This window comes from Oreochromis niloticus, linkage group LG6 (genome assembly GCF_001858045.2).
Source record: "Oreochromis niloticus isolate F11D_XX linkage group LG6, O_niloticus_UMD_NMBU, whole genome shotgun sequence".
Classification (NCBI taxonomy): domain Eukaryota; kingdom Metazoa; phylum Chordata; class Actinopteri; order Cichliformes; family Cichlidae; genus Oreochromis; species Oreochromis niloticus.
The window spans coordinates 3214489-3229267 of NC_031971.2; the positions used below are offsets into that span (position 1 = coordinate 3214489).

Genomic DNA, 14779 nt, shown 5'->3' on the forward strand with positions numbered 1-14779 from the left:
CTCGAATCCCCACCCTACACCACCAACCTCCTTGACTTGGTTCCCAATAAACAGCCTAACCTAGCCCTGCACTTTGACATATCCAGGCTGCTAGTTCAATCATTTTTCTCTGTGGTTTTACTACCACTGCAGATAAGATAAATTCATCCATTCCAGGAACACAGAGAGCACTCTACAGCTTAGTAAAATATGGAAATTGAAAACTAAATAAACTCCTACATTTAAAAACACACAAAGAGAAGATTTCGTAGAAGTATAATGTGTTTTCTTTTGAGTAACAGCATCCCAAGTCCACATTATTGTGAACAGATACAGTCACCCTGGGGAATAAAAAGTGAAGGAGGCTGTCAGGCAAGTGTGGTTTTGGATGCACAGGTCCAGTGGTTTGGAGAACGTCCCTCATCAGACTAATGTGCCAGATGTGGTGTTGCCACTTACATCAAGTAAAAAAAGGGACAATTCTTCACCAGCAGCTCCCTCAAAGGAAAATCTTCTTGTATAGATCCCCACTGTGGAAGATGGACAAAACCCAGCGCTTTATGAACAGTGTGGTACCTTTGTTTTGTGGCAAGCATAGCATAATCAACATAACCACTTCAACATTTTGGAATGTTACATCAGCTGTAAAAATAACACAGTATTTTATAAAAAACAACATCATATCAACAGTCAAACACAACAGGAGTGAGGATCTGGGGATGCTTTGCTGATTTAGCACCTGGATGACTTGCCATAATTGATGGAAACACAAATTCCTCTCTCTACCACAAAATCCTGGAGGAGAATATCCAACAATCAGTTCATGCCCTGAAGCCCAAGCACAATTGGGTTATGTAGTAGGACAATGATCCAGCACGTCCATCTCTGAATGATTAGAACGTAATGAAATAAATCAAAAATATTAAAATTAAGGTTTTGTAGTGGCCAGGTCAAAGTCTGGACTCAAATCATACTGAGATGGTTTAGCATGACCTTAAACAGGCTGTTCTTGCTTGAAACCCCTCCAGTGTGGCTGGATTAAAACAATTCTGCAGAGAGAGATCTTACTGCCAGTGGTGGCACAATTAAATTATTAGGTTTAAGATGCAATTCCTTTTTCACATAGGGCTATCCAAACCTGAACCCATCAACCCAAAGCCTGGATGGCTTTTTTAAGCTTAATATAAAATATGAAAACATTATTTAAAACTGAATTTTGTACTTATTTGGGTTAACTTTGTCTAATTTGTTTTTTGTTTGTGTTCAATTTATTTCAGTCATGTAAATAATATAGAGCAGTTAATTTGGGAAAAGAAAAGCTATACAAAATAAAACAAAACACACGTCAATATCACTGCACCTGTTCTGATTCAGTTACATATGGAAAAGGAGCGGGGAGACGAGCACTCTTATTTAATCCCACCCCTACGTCACATGTGTTGTCCATGTGGATTTTAACATCCACATGGACAACACATGAAATTCAGACACAAGAGATTTTATATCCTGTCTGGACAATTTTGGCTTACACCGATATATGGATGTTTCCACACCCTCCAAAGGACACACTTTGGATCTTGTTTGCTGTACTGCTGTCACCCTGAAGAACTGTGCTGTATTGGACATGCCTTTTTCAGACCATAAATTAGTTTTATTCAGTGTTAGTCTCCCACTATACAAAAATAAACAAAACTGCTTAATTACTTTTAGAAATATTAGGGGCATTGATCTATCAGCTCTTTCCCATTAATAATTTACCTACCATTGATGCTTCAGCTTCCATAGACGACCTGGTATCTCACTATAACAATGAACTCGACAACCTCTTTTGATACCTTGTCTCCGCAAAAAACTTGAACTGTTTCTTTCTCTCGCTCTGCCCCATGGTATTCATCTGAACTTCGCCAACTTAAAGCTACTGGACGCTGCCTGGAATGTCCCTCCAGGAAAACAGGACTTACTATTCATAAGGACATTATTTCAGTCATATACAACATTATAAAGAAGCTCTTCATCATGCTAAATCTGCTTATTACACCTCTATTATTGAATCTGCACTTTGTTTTCTACATTACAAAATATTGTTAAACCCCCAGATACCTTTGCCATACATACACACTCTGCTGCAGTTTGCAACAAATTTATAGACTTTTTTTACACCAACATTGAGAATCTTTATTAACAATTGCCCTCGTCCTGTGATATGGTCAATTGTTCTGCATTGGACAAGTATTCATACTTCTCAACTGTCATCCTCTCTATCCAATTTTGAACTTCCCACAATAATTCAGCTATCTTCCACAATTACTAAGTTAAAGTCATGTGTAAACTTGATCCACTGCCGACTAATCTTGTTAAACTCTCATTCCCGTCTCTTGGCCCACTGATTGCTAATATAGTACACTCCTCTCTTATATCTGGTTCTGTTCCTTCTTCTCTTAAAACTGCAATAATAACGCATCAATACTGAAAAAGAATGGCTCAGATCCCTCCAATCTAAATAATTTCAGGCCAATTCTTAGCAAAAATTCTGGAAAAGATAGTGGCTGCACAGGTTCATCGTCATCTCACTGGAAATAACTTGTACAAACGGTTTCAGTCCGGCTTCCATTCATTTCATAGTACAGAAACAGCTCTAGTAAAAATCACCAATGATCTTCTGCTTGCAGCTGACTCTGGACTCATCTTCATCCTCATTCTCCTTGACCTTAAAGCAGCTTTTGACACTATCTCCCACCACATCCTTCTTCACAGATTAGCATCTATTAGCATCAGTGGTACAGTACTCGCCTCTTATCTCTCTGGCTGCTCACAGTTTGTTCAGTTACTCACTCACAGATCACTATCTACTCCAGTTAATTCCGGGGTACCCCAAGGGTCTGCCCTGGGTCCTTTACTTTTTATCATCTGTCTCCTACCCCTAGGTAATATTATCAAGAAACATAACATCCAGTTTCACTGGTATGCAGATGACACCGAGCTCTACTTATCCTCCATACCCACAGCTACTCTCCCACCTGCATCCATTTCTGACTGTTTAAGTGAAATCAAGGTTTGGTTTACTCACAACTTTCTTAAACTTAATGGCAATAAAACAGAATTCATTTTAATAGGCACCAGATCAAAACTGATTTAAGTCCCAACCAGAAAGAATAACGGCGTTACAAGTAACGGCGTTACTAACAGCGTTACTTTTTTCAGTAACGAGTAATCTAACGAATTACTATTTCTATCGTTACAACGCCGTTACCGTTACTAACAAGAAAATGCGGTGCGTCGCGTTGCTATTTTTCAACAAACAGACAGTTGAAGCTGTCTTCAGCTTACCACATCTTATATCAGTTGCACGGAAGTAGCTGTAAGTAATGTGGGCGCTACAGATTTAAGCAGCTGCGCGGGCTCCCGTGGGTGGCAATCATTTTCTGGCAAACGATCACTTTTTGGCACAACACCTGGAGCTAAGGGGGCAAAACAATTGCGTGAGTGCTGCTGACTGAGGAAGAATAAAGTAGTCGTGGTAAGCCAATCACATGACCACTTTAAGATGACAAAGCAACAAGGTGATATATACCAGTTTTTAAATTGTGTTGATAGGCCACATAAAACCAGAGTCATGATAAACAATATATACGCGGCGTTTTTTCCTCAGTAGTTTCATCACGTTTACTGTCTAAGGACAGCGCTGGCAAGCACTCTCTGCTTATGACCAAAAAATTAAAAAATAAAACCAAAAACAGCCCGTTCGTGTTGGTGGAAAAATGTACCATGTCGACCAATCAAAAATGATATGGCAACATAACATTTGGTTGTTCAGGAAAAGGAGGAAGTTTTAGGAGTGATGGCAAGAGAGAGAGAGAGAGAAAGAGAGAGAGCGAGTTTTGAGATGTGAGATTTGTGACGTTTAGCGTGTTTGGAGTGTGTAGTTAATGTGCTGTCTTGTGTAGTTAGTGTGTAGTGTTGTGGATAGTTTTGTGTTGTGTGTCAGAACAATGAGGCGACTGCTGTCTCCAGGTAGAAACAGGAGTGATACACCTGCTGCTGTCAGACCTGCAGGTATCAGGCTGTGATGTTCTCCTTTATAGTGGACAGAAATGATTTTGTTGGAGTGGCACAAATAATTTGTGTGGCATCTTATTGAAGAACAGCTGATTGTTATGTAAACAGTTTGAAATGGTTATTTTAAAAAAAGGGTAAAAGGTAAATGGATGCAAATAACTTTGTTGTTTGCAAAACTTGTGCATAGGATTTTAAAATGGACAATTTATATTTGCATTTAAAGTTATGAAATATGATTCAATAAACATGTTTATGATTGTCACAGTAAAATAACTTTTTCTACTCGGATTTTATGTTTTTTGTCTGATTTTAGATCAATTGTATTAATACAGTATGTCAAAATGAAAACATAACTGTAAATTCAGACACGTGAGTTTATGCTGAAAACAATGGTACCAAACAAGGCAAAGTAAATAGTTTTTAAAGGTGAAATGTAGAAGGAAACACCAAAAGTAGTTAAAAATGGCCAATTATAACCTGGACCCCACAGGGTTAAACATTTTTTTTAAAGTAACGCAATAGTTACTTTTCAAGTAATTAATTACTTTTAGAATCTTGTAACTCAGTTACTAACTCAGTTACTTTTTTTGAAGAAGTAACTAGTAACTATAATTAATTACTTTTTCAAAGTAACTTGCCCAACACTGCATATAAATAATATCACTCGGTCTACTTTCATCGCCGTAATATTAACCGCCTTCGCCACCCTCACTCACTCCAAACAGTACCGCCATACTTGTCAATGCTCTTGTCACATCTCGTTTAGATTGCTGTAATTCTCTTCTCTATGGTCTACCTCATAAATCACTCCATAAATTGCAGGTAGTTCAAAATACAGCTGCTCGTATTATTTCCAGAACTAGATCCACTGAACATATAACACCTGTTCTTAAACAGCTCCATTGGCTTCCAGTTCACCTCCGTGTCAATTTCAAGATCCTGCTTCTCACTTTCAAAGCGCTTCATAACCTCGCTCCTCCATATTTATCTGATCTTCTCCATACATACTCACCCCCTCGTACACTCTGCTCGTCTTTAGCTTCGCTTCTGTCTGTTCCACCTGCTCGCCTGACTACCCTGGGACTCAGAGCCTTTAGTTGTTCTGCCCCGAGACTTTGGATGCACTTCAACCAGATCTCCGGACCACAAACTCTCTCACCACTTTTAAATCACGTCTCAAAACCCATCTATTTAGAATTGCATACACCTGATCTGTCTTAGTACATTTTTACCTTTCTCAGCTTTTATACTTGCTTTCAACAAATGGTATCACCTGGTTCACCAGACTCTGAGACACTTTGAGACAAATATACAAAAATCAAGAAATCTGGCAACTAATTTCCACAGCACTGTAACTACATTAAAGTAATTCAGAGTGCTGTGTAACCAGGATAGAAACAAAAACAAAAATCTCTCAATCTCTTTAAAGAGTTTCTGCTGAAAAAGATATCCTGACTAGAAAAATGAAAAATAATCTACACATCAGCTAATAAACTGATGTTTGTTAGCTGAAATAATTGTTAATTGATTGTTAAATGTTTTCATGATGAAGAGCAGCAATATCCACTGTATAAACCCAATTAGATCTCACTGGAAAGATGAAATATGAATAACTTAATATTTTAACATCAGGATGATTGAAGGTGAAGTCCTATTTACCTACAAGTAAACAGAAACTATAGGCTGTTTGTCTTAGACTGTATTTACCAGACTTATAGAAATGTTAGTTGGAAACTGAAATAAACAGGTTGACAATTTGTTTTGTTTCATTTTCTATATGTCAGCCATGTTATTAGTATTTTAGCTAATTAAAAGTTAATTAATTAATTAATTAATGTCACCAAGAAACTGGTATTAGAGGGAGCTGTCTGTCAGGAATACTCAGTGTTCTCAGTAATTCATCTTTGGTTATTACTGCCATTACCGCCAGTAATAAGGGATTTGTTGATGCGTGCATTTTTTTTCTTCTTTTTTTTTAAGTAAAGCTTTTACTTTAGTGTTACTCTCTATGCACATGTAGAGAGACATACTGCTGTTTGCAGATATTCAATCACCTCAGCCCTACACAGGTGCTAAAGAAGGAACCAGCCTGTTGCTCGTGTCATATAATGCTCAGAATAAGACTACAGTAATGTTAATGTTAGTCACTGAGAAGACCTCATGAGTTTTTGCTGTTCCTTATACAAACACTTTCAGTACCTTATTTTTGCACACTGCGCACCCTTCTGTCCAGCATAGTTAGAACAGTAGAACTAAAGACTGAAGAGCAACACTTACTATTAATTTCTAATGAAGACCAATAGAATTACTTCTTTATTCAGGTTTAATTATTTCATGTTCTTGGAATATTTCCTAAAATGTTAATATTATAGCTACCAAAAAGCAGCTTTATCTTAATTGCTTATCTTATTGGATCATCTTAGCTAACTACCCAATGATGTTAACTTACTGATTACTTACGAAAAACACATTTACCTTACCCAAAAATTCAGGATGATGCCTAAGGTCCCTTATGTCAGTTAGTCCAGTTAACTGCAGAACACCTTATGTTATCAGTTTCAAGCAATTCCTAAACAGAGATACATACCGTATTTTCCGCACTATAAGGCGCACTTAAAATCCTTTAATTTTCTCAAAAATCAACAGTGTGGCTTATGTATGAATTCTGGTTGTGCTTACTGACCTGAAATCGATTTTATGTGGTACACAGCATTCAAAAATCTGTCAAAAAATGTTTTAGTACAACTTTGGTAAGCTACAAAGCAGCACCTCTTGAGGGATTGTCGGACCATTATGGCTACCGTAGTCAAGAGCCTCACGGAGTAATCTCTTTCCAAACTCCGCTTCAAGCTCCAAAGTCAATCAAACACTGCGGCATCACTGAGAGTTAAAAACTGTCTAAATTCTTTCATCTTTAATAAAATTATCAATGTTGCTGCTTTACCGAGTGTAACAATTAACTTTAACATCCAGGCATCCATGAAAACAGAATTTATTAAATTTAATGAGTTAGAAGTTAGCAGGAAGTTAGCAGAAGTTAGCTCGCTAGTTTCGCTAGTTACCTAAGCATGATATAGCATGTTCTGACTGAGAGATTTCTGAAAAAATTCAAACGTACAGCTCTGCTATCACTTCCAACATAAATGAAGACAGAAAACTAAACAGCAGTGACGTTTGTAGGGTTACCGAAGTTGGGCTAGCTGGTATATAATGATGTGCTATGTGATCGCTAGCGACACAGCTATGTTAGCATAAGATAAACAGTGAAGCTGGAGGATGAACGCTAACACTTTTCCACTCAATAAAAGTGGAAACGTGAGGGTTCCCGATGGTTAGAGACAAATGCAATCGCATGGCAGGATGCTGTAAACGGACCAAACTTCAGTCAGTAGAACAACTGAGATAATCCATCCACAATACCAGGTTAGTCATTAATATACTGCAACAACATGGGAATAGAGCAGCTGCGAGAGAATTCAACATTAATGAATCAATGGTACGGAAGTGGAGGAAGCAAGAAGAATGAGTTGAGTAAAGTTTTACTTATCTGACTGTTTCGCTTAATGCATCTTATAATCCGGTGCACCTTGTGGTCTGAAAAATACGGTAAGTCTTTTCATGACTTCAGCCATCAAGCAAGGTTTTCAGTCCTCATATTACACTCATATAAACTGCTCAAGACTGGTATTATTTACATTTGAAAAACAAAGCCAACAATTTTGACTTTTTTGTTGGGCTATGGGCGAGAGTTATGATATTTCTGACCTAGGCCGGTTACTCATGTTTGTACACTGGATAATGAAAAACATTTCGATAACAGAGGGGCTGGCAGCAAAGCTCTCAGGTAAAGAAAGGGAGTTTTTTGGGGGGGGTTTTCACAGAGATAGCAGCATGCTGGTAGAGCGGTTGGGTGTAAATGAGACAAACAGGTGTTATAAGTGATGGCTGTCCAAATCTGACAGGGAATGGTACTGGACTTTAGAAAGTGACTGAAATGAACTCAAAACTGAAATCAACAGCAATGTTGATGTAACTCATCAGCAAGAGCATTAAATCACAGACATGTGATTTGACATACACATGCAGCTATTTTAAAGAACACTTAGGATTAATTACTAATGGTCAGATCTTGGCAAAACAATAGTTTTCAGGGACCAACTTTAAACTAAAATAAACACGTTCATCCAGTTGATAAAAATATATATGGAAATATATTAACCCCAAATTGCTCTCCGTTGCATCCAATGGAGTATGAATATCGGTGAATGTTATATAGAACATACTTGCATAGAATAATGTGCTTTTGAAACTGGATCAATGAGGCAAGTTGTATAAAAGCACTTTGAGGGCTCAGGTAGAATGGCAATATAAAATCCACTCCATTTACCACTGAAGATGATCTCTGTAAATACAGTGCAAACTATCAATAGACAAAGATCAATGGTTTTGATTCTTCATTCTCTGAACTTTTAAAATGTATTCCACTACAGATTACAGAATACATGCCTCAAAATGTATTATGTAACGTATTCCTTTATGTTACTCAATGAGAGTAACATATTCTCAACACTTTGGATTACTTAATATATCATCATTACTTAATACACATAAATGTACTATTGCTGTGTGATTTATTACTATTACTGAAGGTTACTCTCCATACCAATACCAACTAAATGTTTAAATCTTAATATAAAATGAGTAACAGTAGGTGGACATTAGGTAAGGCTGCACTTTTTAGAATATAGAATAGAAAAGTATTCCACGCATATAAAACAAGTCCGTGGCTCCGAACCGTAGTAAAGGGACCTCTGGCTAATACGTCAGGTTCGTGTCGGGCTCGTAGCCGAAAACTAGCTTTACTTTGTTGTCTGGGTCAACTTTGCTAGCGAGAGACAGAGAGAGGCGTTGAAAGGCTGCTCCAACGGAACTTACTGTTTCGGAGGAAAACATGAACACAGTGTACAGTCGAGTCTTAATAGCTTACTCACAACTAGGCTCGTCAGGCACTCTTTTTGGCTGCAGCGGTTATTATTATATTTACATGCTTCATACATGCTATGCCTGTAACACACTGCCTATTGCCTTCATATTAATTTTTTTTTTTTTTTTTTTATGCGGGCTGCAAGTGCAGGTGACATGGGCCGCGAGATTGAGACGCAGGCATTAGAGCCTCTTAATGCGTCTTTTGTTTGGGTTTCCATCAGTGTTGAATTACCAAAAATAGAGTGGGCATAGCCTAACACAGAGGTTCCCAAAGTGTGGGGCAGAGCCATTGCAGGGGGGGCGCGGTATGAAAAGAAAAAAAAAAGAAGAAAGCTTGAACACTGCTAGCATAATGGACAGGTTTTTGACGGGGCTCCCACACAAACGCAAAGCAGGCGATGAAGCATCACTGAATATGTTTCCAAACCAACTTCCTTCCAAGCCAAAGACTAGAAAATATGGTGAAGCATATCCTCCCTTTGGCTTCACCTGCACAAGTGCCAAGGTAGGTCTCCCCTGCAGAATTAGTTTTCCCTGCATCGGGAGCAGCGCTGGGCTCTCCAAATCACGGCCAAACAGTATCCAACAATGTTGATTTTTAGTTCACAAACGCTTCTTGTAATTACTAACTACTCCCGACATTTTGGACATGTTAGCTCTTTATGCAGTAAAGTTACAGCGGGATACAAATAATATCAGGCTGATCCTGCCGTAATTTGTTCCCCCGGTTCAAATCATGAACAAACAGTATCCCACAGCTGTTTATGTGTTTAAACCCATTTTACACAGAGAGACATTTTTTGAAAAATGTATTGACAGCAATGTTGAATATTATTACACAGGAAAAAAAACAACTACACGTAAAATAATCACACCGTGACGCCTCTGCCTTTCTAAATGGAGGGACAGTAACGTGTGTATATGTAAGCGTGTAAAACCTGCAGATAGTCAGATTAACAGTATTTTGTCTCTATCTGCCATTCTGCAATTCATCTCATGTAAACAATAACGTGGCGCACAGCGTGACGTGAAAAGAGGCACATACCTTTGTCGTTGCGTGACGAGCTCTGTAATCCTCGTCCACACATAAACTTAAAAAAGGAGTTTTAAATAATCTCCGTTTTTGGTGAATCGCAACGGCGTTTACGTGTTGACGAAAGGCCCAAACGCATAGAAACAGCTGAGTTTTCAAAAATACCCGTGTAGGTGTGGACGTAGCGTAAAAGAGTTAGTAGTATATTTTATTACTACCTGTAATTTATTGCCGTTTACTTGTATTTGCTTAATTGTTTACTAAATGTTTGAGGTGTGAAATAAACCGCAATGGAGCAAAATATGGGTGTGTGTGGTTGGAGGATGTGTTTGTGGTTTGTGCGGTGGGGGGGGGGCGCGAACATTTCAATTCAATTCAATTCAGTTTTATTTATATAGCGCCAAATCACAACAAAAGTCGCCTCAAGGCGCTTTATATTGTACAGTAGATCGCACAATAATAAATACAGAGAAAACCCCAACAATCATATGGCCCCCTATGAGAAAGCACTTTGGCGACTTTGGGAAGGAAAAACTCCCTTTTAACAGGAAGAAACCTCCGGCAGAACCAGGCTCAGGGAGGGGCGGGGCCATCTGCTGCGACCGGTTGGGGTGAGAGAAGGAAGACAGGATAAAGACATGCTGTGGAAGAGAGACAGAGATTAATAACAGATATGATTCGATGCAGAGAGGTCTATTAACACATAGTGAGTGAGAAAGGTGACTGGAAAGGAAAAACTCAATGCATCATGGGAATCCCCGGCAGCCTACGTCTATTGCAGCATAACTAAGGGAGGATTCAGGGTCACCTGGTCCAGCCCTGACTATATGCTTTAGCAAAAAGGAAAGTTTTAAGCCTAATCTTGAAAGTAGAGATAGTGTCTGTCTCCTGAATCCAAACTGGAAGCTGGTTCCACAGAAGAGGGGCCTGAAAACTGAAGGCTCTCCCTCCCATTCTACTTTTAAATACTCTAGGGCAGGGGTCGGCAACCCGCGGCTCCGGAGCCGCATGCGGCTCTTTAGTCCTTATTTTGCGGCTCCGGGTGGTTTGGGAAAATAGAAGAAGTATTTAGCTGAAGTGCATTTTGTTTAGTTCTTTTTTTTTTTTTAACTTGTACTTCTAAATTGGAAGATTATTGCGATTTTGAAATAAAAATAAAATTATATCTTATTATTTTTTTCATCGCTCAAAATAAGCGTCACACTCGGGGAAGCCGGTGTACCCGCCGAAACGCCGTGCATTTATCGAGACTTTCAACCCCAGATAGGCCAATTATGGATCTTCGGATCCACATTATGTCGGCAGCTGTTCTCCACCGTGAACTATGTTAAAAACAAACACCGCTCACGCCTCACAGATGACAGCTTACAGTCCTGCGTAAAGATGAAAGCCCCGATTTGCAGACGCTGTGAGCAGAGGTTTGGGACCAGAAGTCTCACTGTAAACATATCACGGCAGACCCGACGATGTTTGCATGAACATGCTTTTCAGCATCTCTTTATTGACCACTTTTCACACACGGTTGCTGTACGCATACAGCCGGCTGTAGCTTTTCAGCTCACAGCCCGACAACACAACAGCAGAGAGAGCACAGACTTTAAGGCGGCGAGGCACGATTGCGGGTGCCGCTCAGGTGCGTCCGACTCCCATGCAGCAGCACTGCAGACCACGCCCCGCCACACACATTAACCTGGTAAAATAGATCTTTAGGCAGAATTTTGCAAATATCTATTTTTTTTATTATTATTTTTTTAGCAGCATAGTGCTTTTTTTCCAATTACTTTTTAAAAGTCAGGTCAAGGCTCCAACAGCCCACAGGCGATATAAGGGGGGCGGCTCACAACAGTTTTTGTTTGCTGGATCATTTTAGTTCAGCTGGGTGTCTTTCCTTTTGTTATATTTCTTTAAGAGTTCAAAATGTGTTAATTACATAAATAAAATGTAATTTTCTCTGTAGCACTTCATGAATTTCATAAGCAACACACCTTAGTTGCTCTGTGGATTCTTTTAAAAAGCAGTTAAAAACTTTTCTGTTCAAACAAGCCTTTTGTTGATCTACGTATTTTATATTCTTTACATTATTTACATTTGATCTTTTACATTGTGTATAATGTCTATTGATTGTATTGTTTATTTTAATATTTGTGTACAGCACTTTGTGACTGCCTGTCTGTGAAAAGCGCTTAATAAATAAACTTTACTTACTTACTTTAGTTGTTCGCACAAAGCACAAAAAACAATATATACAGTGTTATCTTCATTTTAGATTTCAAAAAGTATTTGCGGCTCCCAGTGTTTTCTTTTGCGTGGAAACCGGGTCCAAATGGCTCTTTGGGTGTTAAAGGTTGCAGACCCCTGCTCTAGGGACAACAAGTAAGCCTGCAGTGTGAGAGCGAAGTGCTCTAATAGGGGGATATGGTACTACAAGGTCATTAAGATAAGATGGGGCCTGATTATTTAAGACCTTGTATGTGAGGAGCAGGATTTTGAATTCATCCATCCATCCATCCATCCATCCATCCATCTTCATCCGCTTTATCCGAGGCCGGGTCGCGGGGGCAGCAGCCTAAGCAGAGAAGCCCAGACCTCCCTCTCCCCAGCCACCTCCTCCAGCTTATCCGGGGGAACACCAAGGCGTTCCCAGGCCAGCCGAGAGATATAATCTCTCCAGCGTGTCCTGGGTCTGCCCCGGGGCCTCCTCCCGGTGGGACATGCCCGGAACACCTCACCCAGGAGGCGCCCAGGAGGCATCCTTGTCAGATGCCCGAACCACCTCAACTGGCTCCTTTCGATGTGGAGGAGCAGTGGCTCTACTCTGAGCCCCTCCCAGATGGCCGAACCTCTCACCCTATCTCTAAGGGAGAGGCCAGCCACCCTTCGGAGGAAGCTCATTTCTGCCGCTTGTATCCGCGATCTCGTTCTTTCGGTCACTACCCACAGCTCGTGGCCATAGGTGAGGGTAGGGACGTAGATTGACCGGTAAATTGAGAGCCTCGCTTTTACACTCAGCTCCCTCTTCACCACGACGGACCGGTGCAGCGTCCGCATCACTGCAGCCGCAGCACCAATCCGTCTGTTGATCTCCGGCTCCCTTCTCCCATCACTCGCGAACAAGACCCCGAGATACTTGAACTCCTCCACTTGGGGCAGGAACTCATCCCCGACCCGGAGTGGGCACTCCACCCTTTTCCGGCTGAGAACCATGGCCTCAGATTTGGAGGTGCTGATCCTCATTCCCGCTGCTTCACACTTGGCTGCGAACCGTTCCAGTGCGAGCTGGAGGCCCTCACCTGATGAAGCCAACAGAACCACATCATCCGCAAAAAGCAGAGATGAGATTCTGAGGCCACCGAAGTGAAAGCCCTCCGCCACTTGGCTGCGCCTAGAAATCCTGTCCATAAAAATTATGAACAGAACCGGTGACAAAGGGCAGCCCTGGCGGAGCCCATCACCCACCGGGAACAAGTCCGACTTATTGCCGGCAATGCGAACCAAACTCTTGCAACGGTTGTATAGGGATCGAATGGCCCGTAGCAATGGGCCAGACACCCCATACTCCCGCAACACCTCCCACAGGACACCCCGAGGGACACGGTTGAATGCCTTCTCCAAGTCCACAAAACACATGTAGACTGGTTGGGCAAACTCCCATGCACCCTCAAGTATCCTTGAGAGGATAAAGAGCTGGTCCAGTGTTCCGCGACCAGGACGAAAACCGCATTGTTCCTCCTGTATCTGAGGTTCGACTAACGGACGAACTCTCCTTTCCAGCACCCTGGCATAGACTTTCCCAGGGAGGCTGAGGAGTGTGATCCCCCTGTAGTTGGAACACACCCTCCGGTCTCCCCTCTTAAAGATGGGGACCACCACCCCGGTCTGCCAGTCCAGGGGTACTGCCCCTGATCTCCACGCAACATTGCAGAGGCGTGTCAACCAGGACAGCCCTACAACATCCAGAGCCTTCAGGAACTCGGGGCGGACCTCATCAACACCAGGGGCTCTGCCACCGAGGAGTTGTTTAACTGCCTCAGTGACCTCGCCCCCGGAAATTGGCGGGTCATTCCCCTCATCCCCAGACTCTGCTTCCTCCTCGGAAGACGTGTCAGTGGGATTAAGGAGGTCCTCGAAGTATTCCTTCCACCGCCTGACAATTTTCTCAGTCGACGTCAGCAGCGCTCCGCCAGCACTATACACAGTGCAGGTAGAGCACCGCTTTCCCCTCCTGAGACGCCTGACGGTTTGCCAGAATCTCTTCGAGGCAGTCCGAAAGTCTTTTTCCATGGCCTCTCCGAACTCCTCCCACACCCGAGTTTTTGCTTCAGCCACTGCCCGAGCCGCATTCCGCTTGGCCTGTCGATACCTGTCGCCTGCCTCCGGAGTCCCACAGGCTAACCAAGCCCGATAGGACTCCTTCTTCAGCTTGGTGGCTCCCTTCACCTCTGATGTCCACCATTTGGTTCGGGGATTACCACCACGGCAGGCACCAACCACCCTGTGGCCGCAGCTCAATGCAGCAGCTTCGGCAATGGAGACGCTGAACATGGTCCATTCGGACTCAATGTCCCCAGTCTCCCTCGGAATGCTGTTGAAGCTCTGCCGGAGGTGTGCGTTGAAGATCTCGCGGACTGGGGCCTCTGCTAGACGTTCCCAGCACACCCTCACTACGCGTTTAGGTGCACCGGGTCTGTCCAGCGTCCTCCCCCGCCACCTGATCCAACTCACCAC

At 41.7% G+C, this 14779-nt stretch overlaps 1 protein-coding gene across 1 annotated transcript in view; it reads right to left on the reverse strand.

Annotated features, from left to right (window-relative positions):
• Window positions 1-14779, reverse strand: part of tenm3 (teneurin transmembrane protein 3) — an 869227-nt gene that overhangs the window by 832711 nt on the left and 21737 nt on the right. The gene's annotated exons all lie outside the window — the stretch shown is intronic.